The 26,746-nt window shown below is 46.8% G+C and overlaps 1 long non-coding RNA gene across 3 annotated transcripts; it reads left to right on the plus strand.

Moving 5' to 3' along the window:
- The first annotated feature begins 2,190 nt into the window (after window positions 1–2,190).
- Window positions 2,191–25,904, plus strand: LOC143272791 (uncharacterized). 3 transcript variants are annotated; one of them, XR_013050368.1, is made up of 6 exons: window positions 2,191–2,563; window positions 19,670–19,730; window positions 20,566–20,669; window positions 20,994–22,630; window positions 24,198–24,293; window positions 25,463–25,904. It is a non-coding gene; the product is annotated as an uncharacterized LOC143272791 (long non-coding RNA). The 3 variants fall into 3 exon arrangements; XR_013050370.1 differs by having other exon boundaries at window positions 20,994–21,194; window positions 25,463–25,903; XR_013050369.1 differs by lacking the exon at window positions 19,670–19,730.
- Window positions 25,905–26,746: the final 842 nt, after the last annotated feature.

Here is a 26,746-nt window from a genome sequence, read left to right on the forward strand (position 1 = left end):
CAGCATCTTGAGCAGCAACAGGAGAATTGTAGGTGGGGAAGTTGGAGAAAGATTTAGAAGGCAAGATGGTGTCTGCCAGGTTCAGCTGGGCATGCTCTCGGAGCTCCTCTTGGGGAGGAAGGAAGAGAATGTGCTGGGCTGATTCCCCTTCAAGGAACTTCTTCTTGCTGCCAGTCTCCCTCCTGGGAACTATGAAGTTGGGCACTGTGGGTAATTATAGGCTGAAAGAGGCCTAGGGCAGGGAGACTGGGGACGTGTGGGGGGTGGGTGGGGTGCCATGAGCAGGAGCCATCATGCTGGCCTGGCACACGTAGACACCCAAGGTCCCCATAAAGTGGCTCAGAGCAGGCCCTTTTACAGGCATTCAGGGATGGAGCATGACATCATCACAAGCCAATCAGAGACTCCCAGGTCCTATTTTTCTTCTCCAGGGCTTGTTTCTGTGGTTGCTGAGGTAGATTCTTGGTAAAGTGGATGCTTTCTTTTGGAGTTCTTGGACTCAGTGGGTTCTGTAGTCTCTGCACAGTGAACCAGGTTCTGAGGCTGCTGATGCTCTTCCAAGACAGAAGCGCCTCCCAGGCATTTCAAACAGGCTGCCTGGGGTCCCCTTCCAACCACATCCTCTACCATCTTCCAATGAATCAACTTTTCACACAGACCCATTTGAGAAAAAATAATCCACATACTTGAAACCTTCATGAACAACAGAGGCTGGAGATGAAGAGATGTGAATTTAAATTCTCACTGTGTCTTTCTTGGACAAAACCTTTTGCTCAGGAGTCTCAGTTTTCCCATCTCTGCAATGGGCCAACAGTACCCACTTTGCAGGTTAGTTGGGAACACCAGGCTTCATGGCTGGGTATTAATACTTGACAATCATGAAGTCAGTGTTTTGACTAAGTCATTCTTCCTTATCCCCAATTTAAAGATGTACAAAGGCACACAAAGCCTTCCCAGAACTACTTCCCACACTCTATTTATGGGGTAGATGATCTTAGAGACGGAAATGAGGCCCAGACAGACAGACAGAGGGTCTTGTGAAAGCTGCTCCGGCTAATTAAACTCTGTTTGTAGTTCTTTGGCGAAGCACAATCATTTGTTAGCTCTAATTAAAAGAAACTATAAAACCAATACAGAACCCAACTGAATGTTTGGAAAACAGGGGGTGAGGGGTAAGCCCTTCCTCTTGAGGCTGGCAGCCTAGCAAGTGCAGTGAGGACCCAGTTCTACATGCTGGCCTTGACCATGCACTCCACAGTGCTTTGCTTCCCATTCCAGGAGAGCCTTTATCATGCTAGTGTTTCCTGTGACTTCATCAAACTGATACTGAATTTTACTTTCATTTTTCCCCAGTTTGAGTAAGACTCCAGTGGACACCTCTTTGGGCCCACAGAATATGTCTCTTATTTGTTGAGTTGCCTTCAGATACATTCACAGCAGCAGGATTGGTAGGTCTCAGGACAGAAACATTTTTGTAGTCTCTGATACATATTTTCCAATTTACGTTCCATAAAAGCCCTTGCTTACTTTGCCTCCAGCAGAGTTTTATCTGTCTAGAAATTTCTGTGCAGCCTTCCCAGCACTGAGTATCACTGTTGTCCAGCTTGCTACATGGTATGTTGCTATTACTTTTTAAATTTTAACTCACTTTATTTGTTAATTAAAATATATACCTATATATGTACATATGTATGTATCTCTCATGTGTTTCAGTGAGTTCATACTCTGATTTTAACAGTATTTGATATTTTGGGTGGCATCGAATAAAGCAAGTCTTTTGCTACAAAATGCTAAAAGAACCATTGCTTCGCGTTTATAAAAGGCAAGTGCATTGTCTGTGCTGCCAGACAGTAATGATTGCCATAAAGTGGGGCTGCCTCCAAAGTTGAAATAAACAAATGATTACAACGCACAATGGAAGCCCAGACTGACCCTGATGAATGAAGTTGCTAAGACAACTTCCTGGGGTGGATGTCAGCCAAGGGCTTCCCCTGTGGCTTAACAGTAGGTCCCAATGACAGCTGTAAATGTGGGGGCCAAGGGATGAGGGCAAGGCTGGAGAAGAGCGAGCGTCTGGGTGTATGGACTCGGGCGTGGGTGGGGTGTGACTTCTGTAGCAGCCACACTGACTCTGAACGTTTAGGGAGAAGGGTTGGCATGGGTTCAGGCAAGAACACTGAGACCATCTGAGGTGGGGCGGTGTGGTGAGTAGTTTTTCATTCCTAGCAGAAGCCCAGAACACCTCTCGTGGATCTGACAGTGTCTCAGTGTTGGGAACAGCCAGACCCAGGTTCCCAGCTTGGCTCAAGCTACTGAGATTTATGGAAGCCGTCCTTGTGGGCTAAAGGTTAGCCAGGAGCCTGGGCATGCTCTGTCCCCTTTGCTTGGCCCTCAGTGGCCTCTCCAGGCTGGGGTCCTTTAACATGGCTCCCTGCTGGTGCTCACAAGGCCTCTTAGATGGTCTTTCCACCTTACTTCTCAGGCTGACCTTGAGGTCAGTGGCTTCTAGGCTGCCCTCACTTCTGACCTCAGAGCTCCTGGAACACGTGGGTCTGGATCCTGGGTGAGTAACAGGGAAACTGCTGGTGGCCTCTCTTCTTGTGACATTGAAGGCATCTCTCACTAGAGAATAAGTTCCTTGCTCAGCCACAGGGCTTCCTCATGCTTACAGTACTAGGCTAACTCCCATTCCTCCTCCAGGAAGCCTTCCTTGACCTCTCCAATTGGCAAATGATTCCTTCTTTTGCTAGTTTTTTTTTTTTTTTTTTTTTTTTTTTTTTTTTTTTTTTTTTTTTTACTGTTCTTACAGCACTTGGTTGGTGCTTGGTCTGTTTTCAGGGTGACTCCCTCCCCAGATGCCCAACTCTAGGGCCACGTTTGTGTCTCCCTCACTGACCCTCTTTTGGGATAACCGTATCCCTTGCACTGGCCTGGGCACTTTGAGGACTCTCAAAGAACATCTGCTGAGTGAGTAAGTGATGAAATATTTCCTTCAATATCACTGAAAGGCTCCTGGTGCAGGTTCTCTTGCTTGGCACAACCTTCCCGTCAAGGCTTGATAGGCAGAATGTCATCATCTACATTTGAATTATGACACTGGCTGATACTCATTGCAAGCTTTGGGGTACCAGCCCTGGTGGTCAGAGCTTTACAAGCAGTGCTGCACATGATCTCCCCAGCAACGCAAGGAGATTGGTACCCCCTTTACCCTTATCTCACCAGGACAAGGTTGAGGTTTGCTGAGGACAAGTGATTTGCCAAGGTTAAATTGTGAGGAGGGACAGAGCTGGAATCTGACCCCAGTTCTGCGTGCTGCCAAAGTTCCTGCCTGGCCACACCGCCCCTCCTCATGGTATCACATCTCCTGTTTTGCCCTCTGGACCTTGAGTTCTAAGGAGAAGGGACAGTGTCTTATGTGTCCTGGCATCTCCAGGGGGCAAACACAGGGCTGGGTACAGGTAGGCGTCAATAAATGCTGATGAAAGAGATGGCTGGATGGACAGACTGCTGGTGTCTGTCCCAGCTCTGTTGCAAGTGGGGAGTTTCTGCAGTCCTACGGAACATTGGGAGATGGGGGGTGGGGTTTAACTTGGGGCTGATCTTGTACCCAAGTTGTTCTGGTCATAAAACACAAGGTGTGTCATCGTGGGGACACAGTGAGCAATGTGCCTGCCTGCCAGTGCATCAGATATGTCTTGCCAAACACAGGCAAAATGAAATGTTCTGGGAAGGCAAACAGCCTCCTCCCTCCTGTGCCAGAGAGCAGGATCACTGCGCTCTGTCTACACACAGGTTCCTCCAGTGTCCCTGCTGATGGCCTTGAGAGATAATGTGTCTTGTGTGTGTCCCTGTGAGTGAAGAGCAGTTGTTGTGGATGCGTACGTGCTGTAGGGTACCTAGCATCTAGGTGGATTGGCTCATTATCTGTCCAGGGAGCAGGCTCTTAAGAGGAGTGAGATCCCCAGCTCAGGGCTGTAGTGTTTGTATTCTATCTAACACTGGAGACTGTGATCTGGGATTGGTCCTTCTGCTCTAAGCTCAGTGTGCGGGACCATTTGACTGCGCTGTGCGTTGGAGCTTAGCTATTGATTGTTACCAAAGTCCAGATGCAAAATGTGGGAGCACTCATTTTCACACATATACCATCCAGTTTCCAGCGTGCCATTTGGCTTTGCTTACAACGCTACCTTCAATAGATTCAGAGATTCAGTGACAGCCGGGGGCTCTGTGCACTTGGATTGGCTTTTGCCCTGTGTTCAGCCTTTTGTGTTCATCTAGGCTGTTGATATCCCAAATGGTTAGTGGCATGGAGTGAGTGTTAGTGACATCTGGCTTGATAGTCTGACTTCTGCTAATCACTGTGCCTGGGGCAGGTCACCTCACCTGGCTGAACTTCTGCCTCTTTACCTATAGAGTGTCCTGGTGCCTCACAGGTCAACGGAGAGCAGCGTGCATGTGGTGTTGCTTAGGGCAGCACATTGCTGAAGTCCCTCGGGGGAGGGTGGAGATGCCTCTAGACCTGCCATCTGTTCTGTCCCCGATGCCTTGGTATCGTGCTGGCTTGCATCCTTTGACCTTTTACCACTGGCTTTCTCAGCCTCTGGTCCAGGAGCCCTTTCCACAGTGGTAGCTCACTTTCTTCTTGGACTTCCTTGTTAGGTGCTCAGGAACTTCCTTGTTGTGTTCCTTCTCTGCCACCTGCTCAACTCCCCACCTGTCTGTGACACAGCATCCCTATGGACATTTGATTCCCTTCCTGGGCCTTCATGGGTCCTGTGCTTTTTTTTTTCTTCCTGTATCTTTTCTTCCCTGTAAGTGTGTGTGGCATGTATTTCTTCAGTGGTAGTATGTATATATGATTATGTGTGTGGTTTATATGTATGGTATGAATGGGGTATGTGTGGTGTATGGGTATATAATGGTGGTGTATGTGATCTGTATATGGTAGATAAGGTGTGTGTATGTATGCTATATATGTTGTATATGATATATGTAATATGTGTGTTTATAATGGAGGTGTGTTTTGTATACACAATTAGTCTGGTGTGTCTGAACTATGTAGTATACATGGTATTTATGTTGCATGTGGTATATGAGGTGGGTTTGTTTATAATGGTGGTATGGTGTATATGTTGTGTGTATGCTTGTGTAGTGATATTGTGTGGTATATGTAGTGTGTACATGGTGTGTGTAATATATGTATTTGGCATGTGTGGTATGTATATTGTATGTAGTGTATGGGGCATGTGCTTGCAGTGGTGGTGTCTATGATATGTGGTAAGTATATGGTATATTGTGGAATATTACTCTTACCTATGTAAAGATGTGTTACATTTGTTCATGTTGCAGAATATCACTTTAACTATGTAAAGGTATATTGCATTTGTTTAACTATATGAAGATGTGTTATGTTTGTTTATGCTGCATTTGTTTAATTATGTAAAGATGTGTTGTATTTGTTTCACTTTGTCTGCCTAAGGCACCTGATTGGTCTAATAAAAAAGCTGAACGGCCAATAGCTAGGTAGTGGAGGGCTAAGTGAGGCTGGAGGGCAGAGAGAATATGTAAGAGGAGGAATCAAGACTCAGAAGGACAACGAGAGAGAGGAGAGAATGAGAGAGAAAGAAAGGAGACGCCTGGGACTAGCCTGTCAGGCAGCTACCAGCCAGCCAGATATGGAGTAGGACATACAGAATGAAAGAAAGGTAAAAAGTCCTGAGGCAAAAATGGAGACTGAGAAAAACAGGTTAATTTAAGTTACAAGAACTAGTGGGACAAGCCTAAGGTAAGGCCGAACATTCATAACTAATAATAAGTCTCTGTGTTGTGATTTGGGAGCTGGTTGGCAGCCCAAAGAAAGACTGCTACAGTGGTATGCGTCTGCTGTGTGTGGTATGTGTAATATATGGTCTGTGTATTTGGAATGTGTGTGTTGTATGCAGTGTGTGTGGTGCATAGTGTGTAATCTGGTATGTGCAGTGCATGTGGTGTGTGTGTTTAATATGTATGGTGTATCTGTGGTGTGTGTGTGCTGGCTCTATGAAGGGAAGTATGAGTATGGGGGCTGCATCTGCTGTGTGCAGTGGGAGTGCCAGCCATCTGTGGCTGATGTCTGACTGTGTGTCTGCAAACAAGAGCTATCTGGCTGTTTGAGAGTGATGGAGTGAGAAGACACAGAGTGTGAAGTTTTGTATCTGATAGTGCCGTGTCTGAATATCTATGAGAGAGAGAGAGAATGTGTGTGTTGTCTTGATCATGAGACTGTGTGGTAGGGTTTGAGAAACTCATATGAGCCCGTGAGTGGGAAGGCCAGTGTCAAAGTGTTGTGTACAAATGTGTGCATGATACTCTATGTGTATATGAAGAGGTGCTTAGTGTCTATGGTGGTGAGTGTGCAGGTGTTTCTCCCTAGTACCAGTGGTAGTGATACAGGATGAAGGAGCCTCACTTGGTGTCATCTAACCATGTGTGTCATTCTGTGTGTGAGCAGGCCATGATGGAATGTGATGGTGTGTGTGTGTGTGTGTGTGTGTGTGTGTGTGTGTGTACACAGCAGCTCTGGTGAGGAGTGCCTAGGGCTAAGGGCCAGGGATCAGCTACTGGTCCTCATTTTGTGCAGCTGGGGCCTCATTTAACTCTGTCCAGAGCCTGTCTAGGGCAGGGGTGAGTCTCCTTTGTGTAGATCCGTGACAAGTGGCTGCCCATTCTCTGTCCCACAAGGCTGGTAGCAGATAATCTCCACAATCTCTGAGCAAGAGTTATGCTCAGGGCCTGGGAGAGGTGGTCAGAGAGAGAGGGCTGGGCTGGAGCCCAGGCTGAGAAGGGAAGCGCCCCCACCCCAAGCTGCTCGGGACATGAACTGGACTCAGCTGTTCTTAGCCAGGCTCTCTCCAGTTCTCTCTGCTCCTTCCCAAATGAGACACTAAGCAGATGACAATGGTCTCTCTGTCATATTCTGAAATCTGTGGCTATCTTTGTTTTCATCACCAGTGTCCTAATGAATTTTCTTTCTCAAGAAAAAAAAAGTTTGTTGAATGAATTAATGACAGGTGAGGCTGTCTGTGGCTGCCTAGGGGGAAGGTAAGAATATCTAAATGTTCTCATTTTACAACACGTGAGACCAGGCATGTGACCACACTGGGGAGAGTGTGCAGACATGAGTGTGTATGTCCATGGGTGTGAAATGTACAAGGCAGAGAGGAAGGTAGCCCTGCTCCTCTAGCCATGGCTCCCCCTGGAGCTGAGGTTTCCCAGGCTGGTCATAACCACTGTGGTTTACTCTTCCAGCTGTTCAGGAGGTGGGGTGGGGTCACTGGGTATTGGTCTAGGGTTTCTGTTTTCCTGGCAGGGGTACCTCTCCTTTTGGGGGATTTGTACCAGCAGCTAAGCAGATAATTGCTTGTCAGGTTGATTGAAGGCTTTTCAAAACGTCTTCTATGAAACACCCTCCCATCCCCCCAAAGAGCAGATTATCTGAGGTGGAAATGTTTCTCCCTCAGCTTTTTTCCCCCTTTCTCAAAGTAGTAATTACTGCCCAAGTAGCCCTCCATGGCGTTTCCTGTCGTTTGGAGGCTGAAGCCAGCGGCTGTTTCCTCTGCTGGGTGAACGACAAGCAGGCCAATTAGGGGAACACCCCACCCCCAGCTTGGCCCTGAGCCCCAAGGGCTCCTGGTGGCCTCCATGGGAGCTGAAGGGCTGGGGAGGCCTGGCTTCTCCTGTGGGGGTGACGGGTAAGGAAGAAACTGAGAGGCTGGCCATTATTAGTAGCCCCTGGCTCTCTTCCAAGTCCTGAGGCTTCACTAGCTCTCCGGTCCCCACACCCTCTTCACTTCTGAGGGAGCTTGGCCCTTCCTCAGCTGTGGCCACACACTGTAGAGCACTTCCAGGTTAGCTGCATGGACAGCTTGGAGACAAAGCAAGTATCATGAAATGCTAATCGCCCAAGTGATGGGCTGAGGGCTGTGTGTGCTCACAGCACAGTGCTTTTCGCATGCCCAAGTTTCCAATGTGTTCTTTGTAACACTGAGTATAAACTTGGTGGAATCACTCTACCATCCCACCCTACCCATGCTCGGATGCATAACCTCCACTAACCTTGTGGTTCTAAAGTCCCCCCCCCACTTTCTTCCTCCTCTGCCTCCCTCACCCACCTCATTCACGCCTCTGTCTTCACATCTGCCTTCCCACAAGCATCCTCTCAGTCATAGAGGCCAAACCTGAGCGGGATATGGTCTAAAGTGAAGGAAGAGCTCAGGCGTACGAGTTGAGATAGCTTGGCTTTGGGTGAATGACCTGAAACCACTCTGTGCCTCAGTTTACCCACCTGTGAAATAAGGTTAATAACAGCAGGATCTTCCTAAGGGTGGGATGAGGGAATGCACATACAGACTTAGCCCAAGGCTCAGACTCTAGCCTGTGCTTAACACTAGTTTAGTGAACAGATGATAACAGACCTCAGAAGGGGGGATGCATGTTGCAGAGAGAAGAGGGGATGGACGAGGTGACTGAGGCAGGATTGTGTGTTTGGGAGTTTCTGGGGACCCAGTGTGGCTGGAATCAATTCAGTGGTGAAGTGTGGAAGGGTGGCAGTGGGCAGGAGGCTGGGACCACAGTGCTGTGATTAAGACCACTGTCCCTCGATGTGATAGCCAAGTTCCAATCTCAGCCACTTATCAAGTGTATGACATTGGACGGGGGACTGCCTTGGTTTTCTCGAATGTAACAAGGCAGGTCCCCATACTTCCTGCTTTAGGAGACAGAATACTCAGTAAGGAAGTAAGAGAATTTCTCCATGAGAAAGCGGGCTAAACATGTTCACTACTATTGTCCCATGTGGACATGTTCTGCATGTAGTTGCACATGGACGGGTGGGTGACTCACATGCCCACCTGCAGCCAGCAATTGTTCACATGGCATGCTTGTGTATATATGTAGGTGCGTGGTAGAGCCAGGAGGGCACAGGGAATGTATTGAGGCTTTGGGGAAAAACTGATCTATTCTGGTCAAAGAAGCCCTTCGCTGAGACAGTATTACTACCACCGCCACCACCCTCGATGGTGGGAAGCAGCATCTATAAGCAAACCTGTGTCATTTTCCCCATGGAAACGCCTTTAGGAAAGCCTCTCCCTCGTTCTCTCATTTGTACAATGTCGGTGGAGAACCTAGTTATATCAGGTTGATGAACTTCTTCATTCCGATCCTCGTCCTGTCCATGTCTCCATCAGGAAGGCAGATGGCGAAGTAAGAGTTAAAGGGGCAGTGGGTGGCGGCTGCTGGCAGCTGTGAGCAGGTCAAGCCCGCTAGAAGTGTTGGAAGCAGAGGGAAGCAGGGCAGGGAAGTTGTCAGTGGCCTTCAGATAAGAGGACATTCGACCTTGACTGAGACCAAGGTCCTCCTCTGGAGGCCCCCAGCGCGCCAACGCAGCCCCAGGGGAGGACAAGGAAGTCTCCTTGACTGCAGCAGCCCTGCTCAGCTCGGGCTGGACATGGAGTCTCTCGTTATCTGCTCATGCCACATGCAGGCAAGGCAAGCTAGGCACATAAGACTTGGCTGGCCTGCAGGAAGCTGGAAGAGCTTCTGTCCCTCTGGGGTCAGGGGTGACTGGAATTTGGCAGTCCAGGGACATGGGAACTTCCTGTGACTCTCCCAGAGCTGAGACTGGCAGCAGGAACCAGACGGAGCTGGTGGTCAAGAAATGACAGAAAGATGATTTGCATCGCCACTTCCTTATACAAGGCGTGTGGCAGGACTGGGTTTTGTAGTGTGTGTGCACAAGAGGTGCATGCACACATACACAGGCGTGTGTGTGTGTGTGTGTGTGTGTGTGTGTGTGTGTGTGTGTGTATGCCTGTGCTAAGTGTGAAGAGGCAAGAATTCAGTTTGTGATTTGCTCAAGTTCAGCTGCCTGGGTGAAGATGCTCTCGGCACATACGTGAAACAGGGATGTGAGTGTTGTGCAGCCATGTGCGCTTGTGTATGTAAACATGCATTTGGGTGGCGTTTATGTGAGCCTGTGTGGCGAATACTTGTATTAATTTGTAGGAAGGTGTATGGAACACATGCGTATGAATACATAAGGGGCACAATTTCAGTGTGTGTGTGTGTGTGTGTGTGTGTGTGTGTGTGTGTGTGTGTGTTACATGTCCTGAAAATCTATTTTGGAATCCAGCAGAATGAAGCCACTGAGGGAACGGATAGAAGGCCATGACACTGGAAACACCTGGTCCTTCATACATCCTTGGAGTCTTCAGAGAGGGCTTTGTGTTTCTTCCTTGCTAACAAATGTGCTACCTCTCACTCAGATATATGAGCTCTATACACTCTGTTAGAAGTGAGCCCCAGCTCAGCTGGGACTATTCATCCGAGTGGGCGCCTGCAAGGAGTAGCAGTGAGACCATCTCTAGGTGAGAGGGATGGCCAGAGCTTCCCCTCTGCTCGGACCGACCCTGGCAGCAAGCTGACACCCACTGCCGTCCAGCCCATTGAGTCCTGGCATGGTGGGGGAGGGGAGCTGCAGACCAAGTGCAGGGGCCTCTGGTAGGGAAACAGTCTCTGCCTTGAATGTGAGTTGGAAATCCAGGGGCTTTCAGAGCAGGCATGGGCCACAGACCCAGGCCCCCCAGCAGGAGGACTTGGAGCAGAGCATTCACCCTCATTCCATTTAAGAAAGAGTCTGGACTGAAGATGTGGCTCAGCAAAGTCCTTGCCTAGTGTGTGCTAGCTCTAAGTTCATCCTAGCACTGAAAGTTTTTTTTTTTTCTTTTCATCAGTGTGCTCTTTGTTCAATGTTTCTAACAATAGACTAGGAGTGTGGCCTACTGCGTGCTTGTATAAAGTTTTATTGGTACATAGCCTCAAATACACCCAGGTGTTTATACCCTTTCTGCGGCTTCTTTCATGCTACAGTGATAGAGATGAGTAGGTGTGACACAGAGTCTAAGGTCTCTGAAGGTCCCGAATATTTACCCTTGGTGCTTTGGAGCAAAACTTTGCTGACTGGAACTATAAGGTCATTTCACTAGAATGAGGATGATAAGTATGATGAAAAGTAAATGCTTAATAATTAGTGAATGAATGAATGACTTAGTTAATTATGGAAGGTGATTCTGTTGGAATTTCAGGCAGAGGGACTAGTGTATGCTAAGTCATGGGACCAAGAATCAGTATCAGGCACTCTGGTAATGGAAGACAGAGTACAGAACACACACACACATGCAGGCACACACACACACACACACACACACACACACACACACACACACACACACCCGAGATTGGCAGCCCAGCAGAGGCAGTGTTTAGGGACAGAAGACTTCTCGGTAGAGGTGGACTTGAGCCTTCAGACTCACTAGGCGTCTAGTGATTAAAGAGGGGGAACTGCACTCCAGGTGGAGGGATTAGCAGACGTAGAGATGGGGAGGCCTGAGTGAAGGAAGTGGGTTGGGTGGGCACAACCAACTGCACTGAGACTCAGTGTGTACTTGGGGTCAGTGGGCAGACAGGAAGACGGAGATGTTTGAGATCCGCTTTTGTGAGGCCTGGAAGGGATGTTATCAAGGAGGTGGGACTTTGTCCTGTGAGTGCTGAGGAGTTGCAGAGGGTATCAATGGAGGATCCAGGGGGACCCAGAAAGACCAGGAAGGCAGGGTCCTGGGCAGGCCACTGACTGTAGTCCCAGTGGCAAATGGGACATGTGGTGCCCACCTCTCAGGGCTAGGCTAAGGTGACTTGAGAGTGGGCTGTGAGCAAGCTCCATTATGTAAAGCCTGATCAGTCAGGTATCTGAAAGAAACACAGGACGTGTGGTTAAATCTGAACTTCAAAAAACCCACGTTTAACATTAAACATAGTCCAAATATGCATGGTAGATACTTCAAAGATGATCTGCTGTTTTTCTGAAACGGAACTCTTACTGCCTGCCTACTCTTTTCATTTGTTAAGTCTAGCAATCCATTTGTTTAGGGATGCTGGCTGGGCCTGGCTCTTGCCTGGTGACTTTCAAGGCCCCAAATGTGTGCCTGTGAAGTCAGAATGACAAGGTGTATGGCTGGATGCCAGCAGTGTGAGGACCATGGGACCCATTTTTTTTTTTTTTTTTTTTTTTTTTTTTTGATTTATAGGAAAAGAAACAAAGGCTCAGAGAATGGAAGGGTCTAGCTCCAGGTGATCAGCCAGGCAGGGGCCTGGAATTTTGCTTTTCGAGTGGCTACTTTGATGGGACATTCTGGCTCTTGAGGGTGATAGAGCCCTGAGAAACAGGTCACAGGAGAGCCTCCAAGGCTCCAGAGCGGCTTCTGGTACTTTTGGAGCCACTCAGGTCCCAGCAGGAGATGTTGTGTGTATTTTCTTTACCACATCCCATGCTCCTTCCTTCTGTGCCTCAGTTCATCCAGCCATAAAGTGGGGCTAATTACACCCACCTCACAGCTGAGTTGTGAGGATTAATTAATGTTTGTAAAGGCTTTGTGATCCTTGGATGAAAGACACTCCTTTACATATAAAGGGTCATTATTTTTATTATTATTATACAAGTGCCAAGTATTATTACCTTAATTAGCTTTTCTAGATATCAAAAGCAATTAGACGGATCACTTGCTGAGTGCCACTCTAGAAACCTAAGTCATAGAAACTCGTATGATTGTTCGTCAGCTCATTTTCTGGCTGGGTGCTGCCATAGGTCACAAGAAAGGGCTGAGATTTGTAGGAGAAATTTGATTTTGGCTCTAGTCAAGATTTATTCTTTGTCAAACATTTGCAGGCATTTGCAGGCATTTAAAGTTCCTTGAAAACAGAGTTTTTTTTTTTTTTTTTAATGGAGAAATGTCCTTTCAAGCAGGTGGTGTGTGTGTGTGTGTGTGTGTGTGTGTGTGTGTGTGTGTGTGTTTGCGGAAGTCATGGGAAATTAGCTTTGTAGACCAACTAGCTTGGGCTAGGGTAGAAATATGCCCTGTGTTCTTTATATGCAGAGAAGATTAGGTTTTAGTCTCTGTTCACACTTGATGGTGTCTGCCATGGGTTAGGTGTCACTGGTCTATGTTGTTCCCACAATCCCATGCAGTAGACAGGCACTTTTTGATTCTTATTTTATAAATGAGGGCACCATAGCACAGAGAGGTGAGATGAAAGCTGGGAAGGGCAAGTAGAGAATACAAATGCAAGTCTAGATTTGATGCCATTCCTCAATTTGGGTTTAACCTGGCCCTTAAGAAGTCAAGAGAGCTGGGCAGTGGTGGCGCACGCCTTTAATCCCAGCACTCAGGAGGCAGAGGCAGGCGGATCTCTGAGTTTCAGGCCAGCCTGGTCTACAGAGTGAATTCCATGACAGCTAGGGCTACACAGAGAAAGCCTGTCTTGAAAACCCAAAGTGGGCTAGGAGGGGCAAGAGACTTGCTATCGAAGAGAAGGGATGGTACTATACAGGCCTGCCTGGCTCATGTAGTGCTTGAAGCTGCTAAACCTTCTCAGTCTTTGATTCAACATGGCTTTGCCTCTAGAGGGTCTTTAGAGCTGTCTTAGAAACTTAGGGAGCAAGTAGAGGAGGGAACTGTGTCCTGGATATGCCTATTAAGGCAGGTAGGACAGGCCAGGGCAGAATCAGCGGGGTGAGGCTTCCTCTGTGCTGTCCAGTTAGCTGGGAGGGTGCAGAGCTGGCTGTAATTAACTTTACCAGCGTCCTTAGCAGAGGTGAGAGGACCTTTCCCCCACTTCCCTCTTTACTCTGTCCAGCTTCCTTTGTGGCTACATGGACCCTCCCAAAGCTGTGCCCAGGCCAGGGAGCACTCGATTGATTTCCATTTCTAGTGTGTTCTGAATTGGGCTTATATCTCAGCTCTATGCATAACCCCTTTTCTTTGTATGGAACCTCCCTTGGGGGGTGGTTGAGGATAGTGTTGAAGTCAGTGGGTACATTAATTAACAGCTGGAATGTTGAGGACTATGTGGACAGGGGGTACAGATTTTAACAGTGTAAGGAGAGGTTCTTGAATGTATAGGTGAGGTAGTGGATGTGGGTAGATGTTCAGAGATTAGACATGGATGCATAGTTGTATGCATGTACAGACTGGGGAGGGGTATAGACCACTGAGTAGAAGGGTTGGTATATGGGTTTTAGTGGTTGCTGAGAGTGGTAGAAAACACACAGAAACATTGAAAATTTGGGTGAATGGATGGCAAATTTGGAGAAGGATAGAAGGGCTGGCAGGTGAGGAGTTGGAGGAAAGAAAGAGATTTTATTAAATGTCTGAAGAAGTTGGTGGATGGATGGAGACATTTGGAAGATAAGTGGAACATGAGAGGTTGCCCAGGGGAGAAGAGGTTTCAAAGGGCACTGATTGATGGATGAGGGCACTTGGGGGAAACGTGAAGGAAATAGTAGTGGTTGAAGGTTCTGAGGAAGCCGAAGGACTTGGTTATAAGGGTGGGAAAATCTGGAAATGAGAGAGTTGGATGGCTAGAAGTGGGGTTGGCAGCTGGGACAGGGGCTGTAGACAGAGGAAGCATGAGATAAATCATGGCCATTTGATGGACAGATACTTTGATGGATGAGTGGAGGTAGTGAACGGATGTCGACAGGCAGGTCAATGGAGGAGGCAGCAGATAGGAGAAAGTATTGGCAGGCGTAGAGAGCAGCTGGCAAGAGCTGAGGAGATGCAGAGAGGTAGGTGAAGGCAGGTAGCGGGAGGGTAGACAGCTCGAGTGAATGATAGAAAGGTTGGCCTTGTGGCCTGGCCAACAGCTTGGACCGGGAAGAGCACATGCCCCATGGGTTGTTGTGACCAGCCTCTCCTCACATCTTCCCTCCCACTCCAGAGTCAGGCTCTCCCTAGGCCCATAAATCCCCCGTCCGGCAGGCTTTCTATAATTATCCCAGAACAGTAGCTCAAGAGGTGGGGCAGGCAGGGTCTGAAGAAAGGAGCTGACTCATAGGCAGACGTCTGTCTTTCAGTGGTGTGTGAAATGTGGCCAGTGGCCAGCAAGCCAGGGCCAGCATCCAAGGCTCTTCCTTTCCCACTGGCTGTCTGGAACCCCACTTTGGTTGCTCCGAAAGAATGTGAGACCCTTCTCTTCCTTCTGTTTCTGTCCAACTCTTCTTTCCCTTTTTTTTCTTTTTCCATTTTGGTGCCTTGCTCATTTTCTCTCCCTCTTGTATCTCTGGGTTACCCTTGTTTTGCTGTCTGCTTCCTCCCTTTCTTTCCTCTACTGTCCTCCGCAGTCTGATCAGTTTTCTTTTCTGCCTCTTCCCCTCGGTCCCTTGCAGTGGGAGTGAATCCTTCTGCAGCCATCCCTTCTGTCACCAGTGTCTTCACACAAAAGCAGCCTAGTTATGATGGGGCTTTTCTCTTGGGCTTTGAATTAATGGCAGACACTTCCAAGAAAACTTTCCCCGTCTCTTATTGATTCACAAATGAAAGCCCATTGAAAATCTCTAGCACAGCGGTTCTCAACCTTCCCAATGCTGCCCTCTAATAAGATTCCTTGTGTTGTGGTGACCCCAACCCTAAAATTACTTTGTTGCTACTTCATAACTGTAATTTTACTACTGTTATGAATCATAATGTAAATATCTGATATGCGGGATATCTGATATGTGATCCCCCAAAGGGGTCATGACTCACTGGTTGAGAACTGCTGCTCTAGCAAGATCTGGAGGGGCAAATGTAAAGAGCACCCACCCTTCTCTGCAAATGACAGACACTGGGGGGAGAAGGCCCTTTTCCTGAAGTGGGAGAACTGGGAGGGGTAGGTATCAGGGCCAGGAGCCTGGCACAGACATAGGTGTTAACCTGGCTTTGAGTAAACCATCTCACCTAGCCCAGTTTTCTTCTTGAAACACCATGATAGGTAAGAGGACTTAGGAGTCCGAGAGGGCCCAGCATTCAATTCCAGTGACTCAGCCCCTCTCACACTTCCTGCTCATCTGTAAAGTAGGCCTTTATAGAAGACCTTCCCTGTGGGGTAGTTGGGGAAATTAAGTAAGGACACTGGACCAAAGTCCTTGTAGCCACCAAGAACTGACCAGAACAGATGCAAAACACTCAAAATAACGTAAAATAAAGAGTTTATTGGGAAGCTTTGGTCCTGTGTAATGTGGGGACTGATCAAACAGTCTTTAGGAGTCTGTTGCTTCCATGTTTGGGGCTAAAGCCACCAGAGCATCTGGGAAGGAAAGAAAGCCCAGAGCTAGAGAGTAAAGACAATGGGAATCTGGGGTGGAACGTGCAAGGTCATGGAGTACATGTTGGTCTCTCATTCTGCTTAGTTGTAGTGGGTAGCTGTTCCAGCTTTGACCTTGAAGCACTGCCCCTAGTGAGGTAGCAGGCAACTGCCACACCTGCCTATGACCTGCCCCTGGAGCGTGGCCGAGACAAGACCCTTGGAGACCCGAGATGCGTATGTGCCAGCTCTCTCTTGGCTCCTTGTGATCATGGATGCTGAATTGCAGACCAAGTCAGAGTTCTCCAAAGAGCCACGCTGGACTGTACCTCACCTCTTCCGGACCCTGCCCCCTTGTTTGCTAAATTTTTCTTACAACTTATAGAGATGTCATATTGGTGGAAGAGCTTTTACTTCTCATCAAGGGATTTCTACTGTTCGAATCAAATTTTTATTAATTTTGTTGGTATCCATAGCTTTCCTTCTCCTGCAGAAACAAAAGCACTGGTACCAGGGAGCTTGCAGGCCTGAGGCCCACAGGGAACCTCGTAGACAAGCAAGGAGCATATCCACAGCACAATAGTCCATGTTTATGACTGTGTCATGTGTGTGCATGCACATGTGTGTGTGTGAATGCATGCATCCCCATCCCTGTCTACCCCAGAGTGTGAAAGAAGTCCAGCTATGCTCTGTCAGACATGTATCTCTGGGGTCTGAACTGACTCTTTGCTGAACTAAGTTGGCTGAGTACAAAAGCCACCACAGCATCCACATTGGCCAAAGGCCTTCACTATATTTTCACCTGTATTGCTCTTGATATTTTTTTTATGAAGGACATTACAAATATATGCATCATGTTTTAAAAATTATAAAAACCTGCTTCATTTGCTTTAGTTAACAAACATCATATATATTTATTGTACCTAATGTGCTGTTTTGATGGATGTAGATATCCCAGGTTGGCTAAATTGAGGTAATTAACATATGCATTATGTCATATACTTGCTTTTTGTCATAAGAACTATTAACATATATTCTCCTATCAATTTTCAAGAATGAAATACCTTGTTATTAATCATCGTCATACATGAGCTTTCTTGAACTTATCTTTTCCCATTTTAATGGCTAAGTATGAATTCTGGACTGAAGTTAGCCTGCTTTTTTCTTATGTACTTTAGAGCTAAATTTAGGCTAAACATTGTTTTGCTAAATAAATGCTCCATTGTGTGTTTTGAGTTCACCAAGTGACTCTAATGCACAGATGGGCATGGCAGCTACTTGTCCATGTTGACAGTGACTAGGCATGGTGCGTTTTACACTGGCCTCACATGAAGTAGGTGCTTAAGAAATCCCAGGGTCAGAGAGGATCAAGGCCATGTGATTGGTAAATGATGGCTCCTCCATCTGGCCCAAGTACTGTAACTCTATCACATGGCTCCTGCAGAGGACAGGGCAGGGAGTAGGTACAATGGCCAACTTCTTTTACCTGTGTGTGTGTGTGTGTGTGTGTGTGTGTGTGTGTGTGTGTGTGTGTGTAGAGGTATATTTGCATGTGTGTTTGTATACATGTGGAGCTAAGGGACAATCTTGGACATCATTCTTCAGGGGCCATTGATCTAGTCTTTTTGAGACAGGAGCATTAGGCTAGGCTGGCTAGCTAGCAGGTCCAAAGGATGTACTTGATTTCACCCCATTTCTAGTGCTGGGATTCTAAAACATAAACCTTGTTTTTGTTGTATGAATTCAGAGCTTCGTGTTTTCAAGGCAAATACCTTACATTGTGCCATCTCCTCAGCCCGGAATAGATGAACTTTGACCCGTGTCACAAGAAGAAGGAGTCTAAGGGAGAGCCGGACTTGAGCAGCCTCTTCACAGACTCTGGACCCCTTCTTCTGTTCTGTCTATAGCATACTCTGTAGACAGCACATTTTACCTCTAGGAGTGTGCCGGGGGCTGGGGCTGGCCTAACCCACCTCCCAGTGGCCAGGTTGTGTTATAGATGGAGATGGGGGAAGACTTGTGTAGTAGTTGGCCTAACATGAAAAATCTGTGTTCCCTTTGTGTGTCTAGGAAGAGCTTCCCGTGGGGCGGGAATTTCCCATTTAAGGACTGTACTTCCGAATGAGGTGGGACCATGCACACAAGTGGAAGTGATTCATCATTTTCTGACCCAGGAGTTTCAGGGGGAAATAGAGCAACAGATCTTAACTTGTGGGTCATAACCCCTTTGGGGGTTGTATATCAGATATCCTGCATATCAGATATTTACATTATGATTCACAACAGTAGCAAAATGACAGTTACAAAGTAGCAATGGAGTAATTTTCTGGTTGGGGTCATCACAACACGAGGAACTGTATTAAAGGACTGCAGCCTTGGGAAGGTTGAGAACCACTGTTACAGAGCTTCCTGACTTGTCTGCTCCTCTGCTGAGGGGATGCCAATAGTCAGTGTGTCCCTGAAGTCTCATCTCGTCTACGGCAGGGTCTGTAATAGCCTGGGCCCTAGGGGCTGAGTGTGGCAGAGTTGTTCCCCCCCCCCCCCCCCACCAGCCAGGTCATCTCTGATTAGACAGTTACTTGAGAGGAAATAAAATCACACAGCAAGAAACCATCAGAGTTTGCATTATGGTGTCTGGCAATACCCCATCCCAACAGAACTCAAATAGTGGGACCTGCAATAATACCTGGAACTTGCTAGCAGTGAGTATTCTCCGGGACCACTCTCCAAGACAGTCTGAAAACTCAGACTAAGCCCCAACCACGGGACTTTGACCAACTCCCAAGCCCTAACTCAAATTAGAAATCCCTGTCCCAGCCTAGTCACAGTTTCATTGATAGCTCCTGAATGGAAATCCAGCCTTGGGCCTTTCATCTGGCTTTCACCGTCTCTCAAAACCATTCTCATGTCCAGTACTACCTTCACCTCCGAGGCACCTTCTGTAGAAGACAATGGCAATACTTGCTCTATTTTTTTTTTTATTAACAATATTAGTGTAGGGGTTGGAGAGATGGCTCAGTGCTTAAGAGTGCTTTTTGCTCTTCCAGAGGACTGGGATCTCAGCACACACATGGCAGTTCACAACTGTCTGTAACTCCTCTCCAGGATGTCTAACACCCTATTTGGCTTCCTTTGGGTACCAGGCACACACATATGCTGCACAGACATATAGGCAGACAAAACACCCATATACAAATAAGTAAACATACAGACAAATAAATAAATAAAATTTTAATTTGATTTTATGTGTATGAGTATTTCATTTGCATGCATGTCTGTGTACCAGTTGGGTGCCTTGTACCCACAGAGGTCACAAGAGGGCACCGGATTCCCCAGAATTGGAGTTACAGATGGTTTGTGAGCCATCACGTGAGTGCTGGGAATAGAACCTGGGTCCTCTGGAAGAACAGCTGGCACTCCTGTCTGCCGAGCCATCTCTGCAGTCCCAACCACTCTAATTCTTGACATGAAGGCAGCCTGAGATGGTTCACTAATTCCACCCCTCCCCGCTCTCCAGCTACAGAGAAGCATCGACAATAGGCTGACTCATAAAGGGCCCCAAGAAGCTGCAAAATATGGTTTGGACCAACTGCCCTATGGGCGGGGTTTATTGTCAGCACTGGTTTTTAAACACATTAATTGAGACTCAGAGGGCAGATAAGATGGGGAGGAGGTCTAGGGTTCAAGCCTGCTTCTTCCTACTGCCATCCTTTAGATTGTTTCTACAGTCTTCTCACCGCCATCCCTGTGTGTCCTGGTGATTGGTCTTTTGCAGACAGAACTTTGAATTGCAGCCCCGTTGCTCCCATGATAGAATCACACAGGTATCCAGCCATCCAGGGATGCTTTGCTTGCCATTTTCCTAAATATACCAAACAGATCCATACATTTGATTTATGTCTGTGACTATGAATTCAAGACATCCCACAGAGAGTGAATGAATGAACTAACTAATAAAGCTATGCAGCTCACTGAAATTCTCTAGTGTGACTTCATGTGTCTAGAAATGGCTTGGATTTCTACCAAGGGAGAAAGAATTTTCTGCAAAGGAGCTGGCACCCTGCTGCAGTTTCTGCAGTTGTTTGTAGTGGGCAAACAAACGGCCATGGTGCTCGTGGGCTGTGAGGGCATGATGTGAGTTAGGGCAGTGGTTCTCAAACTGGAATTTGTGTTAGAATCTCTGGTAAGGCCTGTTAAAGCACGGGCTACTGAAACTCACCCCCAGAGTTCTGATTTGGTAAGTCTGGAATTGGACTAAACTATTTTCTTTATAGCAGTTTCCTGCCTGATTCTAATATGGCTGCTCTAGGAACCACTGTAAGCAACACTGGATTAGAGTGACACTAGATACTATAACAACCCCCGTCTGTCAACGGCCTAAGTCTGTGAGAGTGTATTCTCATTCATTAACAGGGGAATGGCTGAATACACGGTGAAATGCTGTATGATACTGTATGATACAACAACTGGGAAGAATCAGATGTGAATGGATTGATTCCAAGTATCAATAGAGAAAGGTAATTTGTCAAATAATTTATACAGCATGATCCCATTTTGGCAAAACAAACCCCAAATCAACAACACATTTCTTCAAACCCTGAATCCTATGATGAGGGAAAATTGAACGAAGAGTATAGACCACACTTGGAATAAAGATACCATTGGGAGTTAAGGGAGAGCAGCTTGTTACAGTACTCCTGCAATGCTTAAGAGGATGAGAGTGATTTTAAAATGCAAGAACTAGGGAAAAGTACTTCAGCATCCCACAAAGGGACAGTCTTGAGTCTGCTTTGTTTCTCCCATACAGGAGATGGGTAACATTTTTTTTTCTCTCTCTATAGGTGAAATAATGTTGGAGGTTAGTAGTTTTGATGAGCGAATGAATGAATGAACGAATGACCATGTACACAACTCTATCTCTTGTTTCTTGGCACCTGGGCAAGATCAGATGAACAAATCACGTAGGAGATTCTACCTGGTGATGCATTGAGCGAGCGCCCAGCCAGCCACTCCATGCTACTTCATGATGCTTCTGGATGTAGGTGTGAATTACACAGTACAACCTTGTCTTTGTGGGTCCAGGACAGGTGGATCAATCCTGAAACTGGGTGGTCAATGATTTCAGCACTGATGGGCAAGGAAGTGTTGCTCTCAGGGGACAGAAGTAAGTAAGACCAAAGGAAACCACACCAGATCTCAAGTCTCCACACTCACAGGTAGCAAGGGGCATTGGTTCTAGCCTGGGCACTGGAGATATGGTGCATTCAGGTTGGAGATGAGGACAGCTGACCGCAGATAAGCAAGGATGACTTTAGACTCCATTGAATTGTACTTTGGGGCTGTGACAAGTGGCTCCTGGGTACGAGGGCTTTGGTCTGTGCTGGGGTCTCTGCCAATCCTACATCATGCCAGGAGTCAGGAAGCCCTGGTTATATTTTACAACAACGCCTGATGTCTACTCCATTATGGTAACTGAAAAGGGAAAACCAGTTTGAGATCCAGCAGCACTCACCCAGGATGGGGTGGGATGGTGGGGGGGCAGGTTTTTACTAGGAGAGACAATGGAGGGAGCATAGACAGCTTCTAGGTGGGGGGAACTCCCCAAGGAAAAAAATCTAGTCCACAGTGCTGGGATAGGAAACCTCTTCATAGGAAACTAATTCAAGAACAATTTGATTTACCACCCCACAGGGGATTGAGAGCATTGGATTGAAAATTCAGATCTTATTTCTATTAAATATGACCATAGGAAGGCTTCCTGCTTAGTTGAAATATTGACTGATTTTTCTCCTTAGAACTATTCTATGAAATAGATATTGCTAACATCTATGTTGCCAGTGGGGAAACTGAGGTTCAGAATATTCCACAGCTAGCAAGTATCATCCAGGCTCTGTGCTGCTATTTTCTTTGCTAGCATTTTCATACTTTTCTTCCTTAATGGCTCCAAACTCACCAGTCAGTGGATTGATCTTAGTCAACTTCCAGCCAAGGAATGGGAATTTTTCTAGGAATTTAAAGAGTGATGATTTAATACAGAAAATGAGTTAGATAAGTTGGATTTTGGCAAGAGGGGCAGCTGCTTCCATCTTTCATCTATCACTTGCTCCCATCCCAGGAGTCCAGGCTGTTCCCAGAAAGCTAAATCATGATGATTTATAACTAGTGTGAGAAGACACTATGCAAGGGACAGAACCACTCTCAGATATGCCATGGAGGACCAGAAGAAGGAGGAAGCATGGGGAGTTCTCCCCTCTAATGGTTCTCATTGATTGACACTACTCTTTCCTCTTCTCCTCTCTTCTGCTCCCTCTCTCCATCCCCTCTTCCTTCTTTCTACATGTATCACTTGAGTTTGAATGAGAAATATCCCTCATTAGCTGGCACATTTGAACACTTGGTACCCAGTTGGCATTGCTGTTTGGAGAGGTTGCAGAAACTTCAGAAGGTGCAGTCTTGCTGGAGGAAGTAGCCACTGGAAGTGGGCTTTGAGATTTCGTAGTTCTACCTTACTTCTTATTCTTTGGCTCATCTTAGTGTTCACAGTGGAACGTGATCTCACGGCTTCCTGCTCCAGCCATCAGCTGCAATACCACTCTTGCCATTATGGACTCTCTCTCTGGAGCCGTAAGTCAAAATAAACTCTCCTACAAGTAGCTGTTGGTCATGATGTTTTATCATAGCAGCAGAAAATAACTAATACAGCAGCCCATTCTGGATTATCACTCACTATGTAGACTAGTCTGACCTTGAACTCACGACAATCTCCCTGCCTTTTGGGAACACAGGTGTGCATCACCATGCTCAATGCTTTATTCATTTTTTTTTTCATTCGCCATGGCTGAATGCCGAATGCCGTTTATTGAAAGAGGGAAGAAACCTTAAATACAGGCTTACAACACAAATGGAGGATCCCCGGAGGGCAGAAGTTCGCTACCAATGGTCTACATTCCAGACCCAATGTTCTACATTCTTGCATCTAAGTTGTTTACACCAAAATACAGGATACAGGAACAAAGAACCTCCGGTGAGCTCTCTGGTGATCCTTAGGTGAGAAGGAGACCGGCAGGGAATCTGAATAGGGAGGACATCTGGTCAAGGTCAGCAAGCAAGGCGGCAGCCACTCACAGTCGGGGGCCAGGGCCCATGGCGCCCACAGGTCCCCCCTTTTTATTAAATGAGCTTCTGACTTAGGTTGCGTGGGACGTCAGCAGACCACCTTACCCGTCATAGAGACACCTGCCCAGGCCACACAAGTGCTCTGTCTTAGGTTGATGGCCGCCCCCCAAGCATTACCCGTCTCTGAATACTCATTATCATACAGACTCAACCACGAGAGCTGTAGAGTGACTGTTGCCAAAGATCTCAAAGTGGCACTGGGCTTGCAATCTGTGCCACAGGCTTTATTCATTTTTGATGGTGATCTCCTTTGCTTTATCACTCTCTCCTTTCTCCCTCTGTCGCTCTCCTTTTCCTTATCCTTATGTATTTTTCAGTAAATTTCAATCATTTACTAGGTTTCATGTATTCTACTATGTGAAAAATAGGAGTTCAGTGGTGAATAAAACAGTTTTAACAAACACACACAGTTCTGAACCTTAAGGACTCACTAGTAAGTAGCTCATGGCTCGAACAAAAAACCGTAAAGTGTGTCTATAGGAAAGATCTATAATAAAATAGCAGTGAAAAACTTCATATAAAGATTCTTAGAGTGTGCCTGAAGTGGTATTTACAGTGAACTGAAGATAATAGGAAAAAAAAATAAACACCCAAAATTCAGGAAGGGAATCATCAGAGAAGCAAAATGTAGCAACAATTGTGAGTGTGTTGAGGACAATCAACCAACTGACAGCACAGGGTCCAAAAGTACAAGGAAAGAAAAGGGGGTCTGAGGGCCACAGGCCGTGGAAGGATAGCTGAGTCCTTTTAACCTGACTTCCCCGGAACAGTTTTAAAAAGTATACTTTTATGCAAACCACAACTTACCAAAACCGACTTAAGAAAAAGAAACAACAACTAGATTTATAAGTATCTTCTTGCCATTTCAGATCAATTTTACAATTATGAATAAGGAACCAGAGGCTCAGAGACAGAAAGCACACTGCTTGGAGCCTGCAGCTGGGAAGGGGTGGAGGCAAAGCCAGGTATGTCTGACTGCAAGGATTCTTCTTCCCTTGTGGGGTGGGAGCTGATGAGGCCTCTGCTGGGAAATTCCCCAGAGATGCCTGCTACTGGGTTGCTCAATTAGCAGCACGTTCAATGCACCTCTAGAAGAGGCATTTGGCACCTGAATTTCCCCTGAACATTTCACCATCACCCTCTCCAATTACTGCACATGCGGGCAGCCTCAAGCTGCCGGGAGATCTTCCAGTGCCGCCCAGAAGAGAGGGGCAGGGTGAGCAGCTGAGCCTCAGCCTGGGGCTCTTTGACTCAGCAGCCTTCCAGCACAGGACTACCCAGTGTATGCCTCTGTCTGTGCATGCAGCCTAGGCCTCCGAGACAGGCTTCCAAGAAGCCCTGTGTTTGGATAAGTTTTTCTCTCAAGGCTAGTGTGTTAAATAGCTTGAACCCTAGGGTAGCATTATTGGAGGAGGTATGACCTTTAGGAGATGGTCTTGTCACAGGCCTAAAACAAACAGGGTCAAGCAACCATGGACTGGGACTTCCTTAAACTATAAACCAAAGTGATTTTTTTCTCTTTATAAACTTATTATGCTGGGTATTTTGTTATAGTGACAGAAAGCTGACTCACATGATTGGCAACTCAGTGGCTAACCTTAACCCAAACAACCTCATGATGGGATATCTATCACTTGTGTCTTGCTTGCATCCCTATGACCTTTTCCTTGAGACCCTTACACCCTTTTCCTTCCCTTTTGGGGTTGCTTTGGGGGTGCCAAAGACAGAATCCTATCCTACGTGGCTAGGGGACACAAGCCAATGAGAGCCCTCGCTTCATTTGTGATGCATGGAGCATCCCTTTCTTTTGGATTGGCCAAATAGGAGCGAAGACAGCCTGGGGTTTGGGGAGGCCTGCTTATCTCCCTCTGCATCATGACAGCTCAGGAAAGTGTGTGTGGGGGGTGGACACACAGAGGCAGGTGAAGCTAAGAGAAAAGTTGAGACACCTGAGCACCCCACTTGAGCTTCTCAGTGCAGCTATGTCTGAGCATGCTCCCTGCTTTCCTTCAGGGAAGCCAGTATCATCCCTCTGTTCTTAGTCAGGTTTTGAATTGGGTTTTTGTGTCTTGAAGCCCAGAGTCCTGACGAAGGCCTCCATTTGTCTCTGCTTCCCTCTTTCCTTGTCCCTTAGGAGTGACTCCTCCCCCTGACTGTTCAGCTTGGCTCTGGATATTTTAATGACTGACATAATGAGAAGGGGCCATGAAAGAGACTCCACCAAGGTGAGGAGTCAATAAAACCTTTCTGCTTGGGGAAGAGACTGGGGAACAGTAATGACCACAGCTAACTTTGAGTCAGGAGCCAGTCCGTGTGTTTGAGGAGCATGAGGTTATCCCATTCTCACAGCCATTCCACACACACACAGCTTCTATTATGGCTCCCATTTTACAGATGGGGAGACTGAGGTCATGGAGCTTAAATAAACTGCCTAGGGTCACAGAGTCAGGGAGTAATAAAACCAAGTTATGGACTTAAGAATTTTATGTTGCAGTCCTGTTCTGAACCAGTTTACTGACTTGAATCTATCAGTGACTTCAGTCGATGTGGAAGTGTTGCTTGGAGAGAGGTGATTTTGGCCCCTTTCCCAAGTTACCTTCAGTATTCTTTATACAGTTTCTTCAACTTAAAGACCCTAGCATAACAAAAAAGTAAGTTTGTGCTTTGATGGGGAGAGAAATGCTTTGAGTTAATAGAAGAAACTGAAACCAAACCAAACCAAACCAAACCAAACCAAACCAAACCAAACCAAACCAAACCAAACCAAACCAAACCAAACCAAACCAAACCCAAACAGCTATTCTGCACAAATTATGCCCCCACAACAGAACAGTGCTGCTCTTCCGCAAGAGGGAGGGCTGTCTGTTGTAGCTCACCTCTTTTTGGAAGCTTAGAGCTAGATCTCCATCCTTAGGTCTCAGTGCTTTCTCAAGGTTCCCCCTGCACCTCTTTCTCCCGGCAACCTCGCTGTGCAGTGTCTGATACGTCAGTCTGGAGTCATCGCAGTCTCTAAGACATCGAAGCTCAGGAGATGAGGCCACTCTCTCACTCTTTTCTCCATCCTTACCCCCCACCCCAGCTTTTCTGTTCTGAAAGGACAGCCTCAGAGACTTCGGTGATCTGGATAAAAGGTAACTCGGGAGACACTTCGTTTAGGTTTATAGTCATATAGTTTGCTGTTGCCTCTGTGGGTTCTCTGATGATTGCTAGTCATCTCTGTGTGGAAATTGCTTCCAAGAACATTGGTAGCACCTACTGTGCCGACTCATGGGTGACAAGGTATATTGTGACACAAAGGCTCCAGGCCAGAGACTGTGTCATGACATGAACATGCTCTGTTGTGCCCTCATGATGGCGGAGAAACCAAGTTTGAAATAGACATAGACAAGTCTCTCTCTCTCTCTCTCTCTCTCTCTCT

This window comes from Peromyscus maniculatus, chromosome 4, assembly GCF_049852395.1.
Source record: "Peromyscus maniculatus bairdii isolate BWxNUB_F1_BW_parent chromosome 4, HU_Pman_BW_mat_3.1, whole genome shotgun sequence".
In the NCBI taxonomy this organism is placed as follows: Eukaryota; Metazoa; Chordata; class Mammalia; order Rodentia; family Cricetidae; genus Peromyscus; species Peromyscus maniculatus.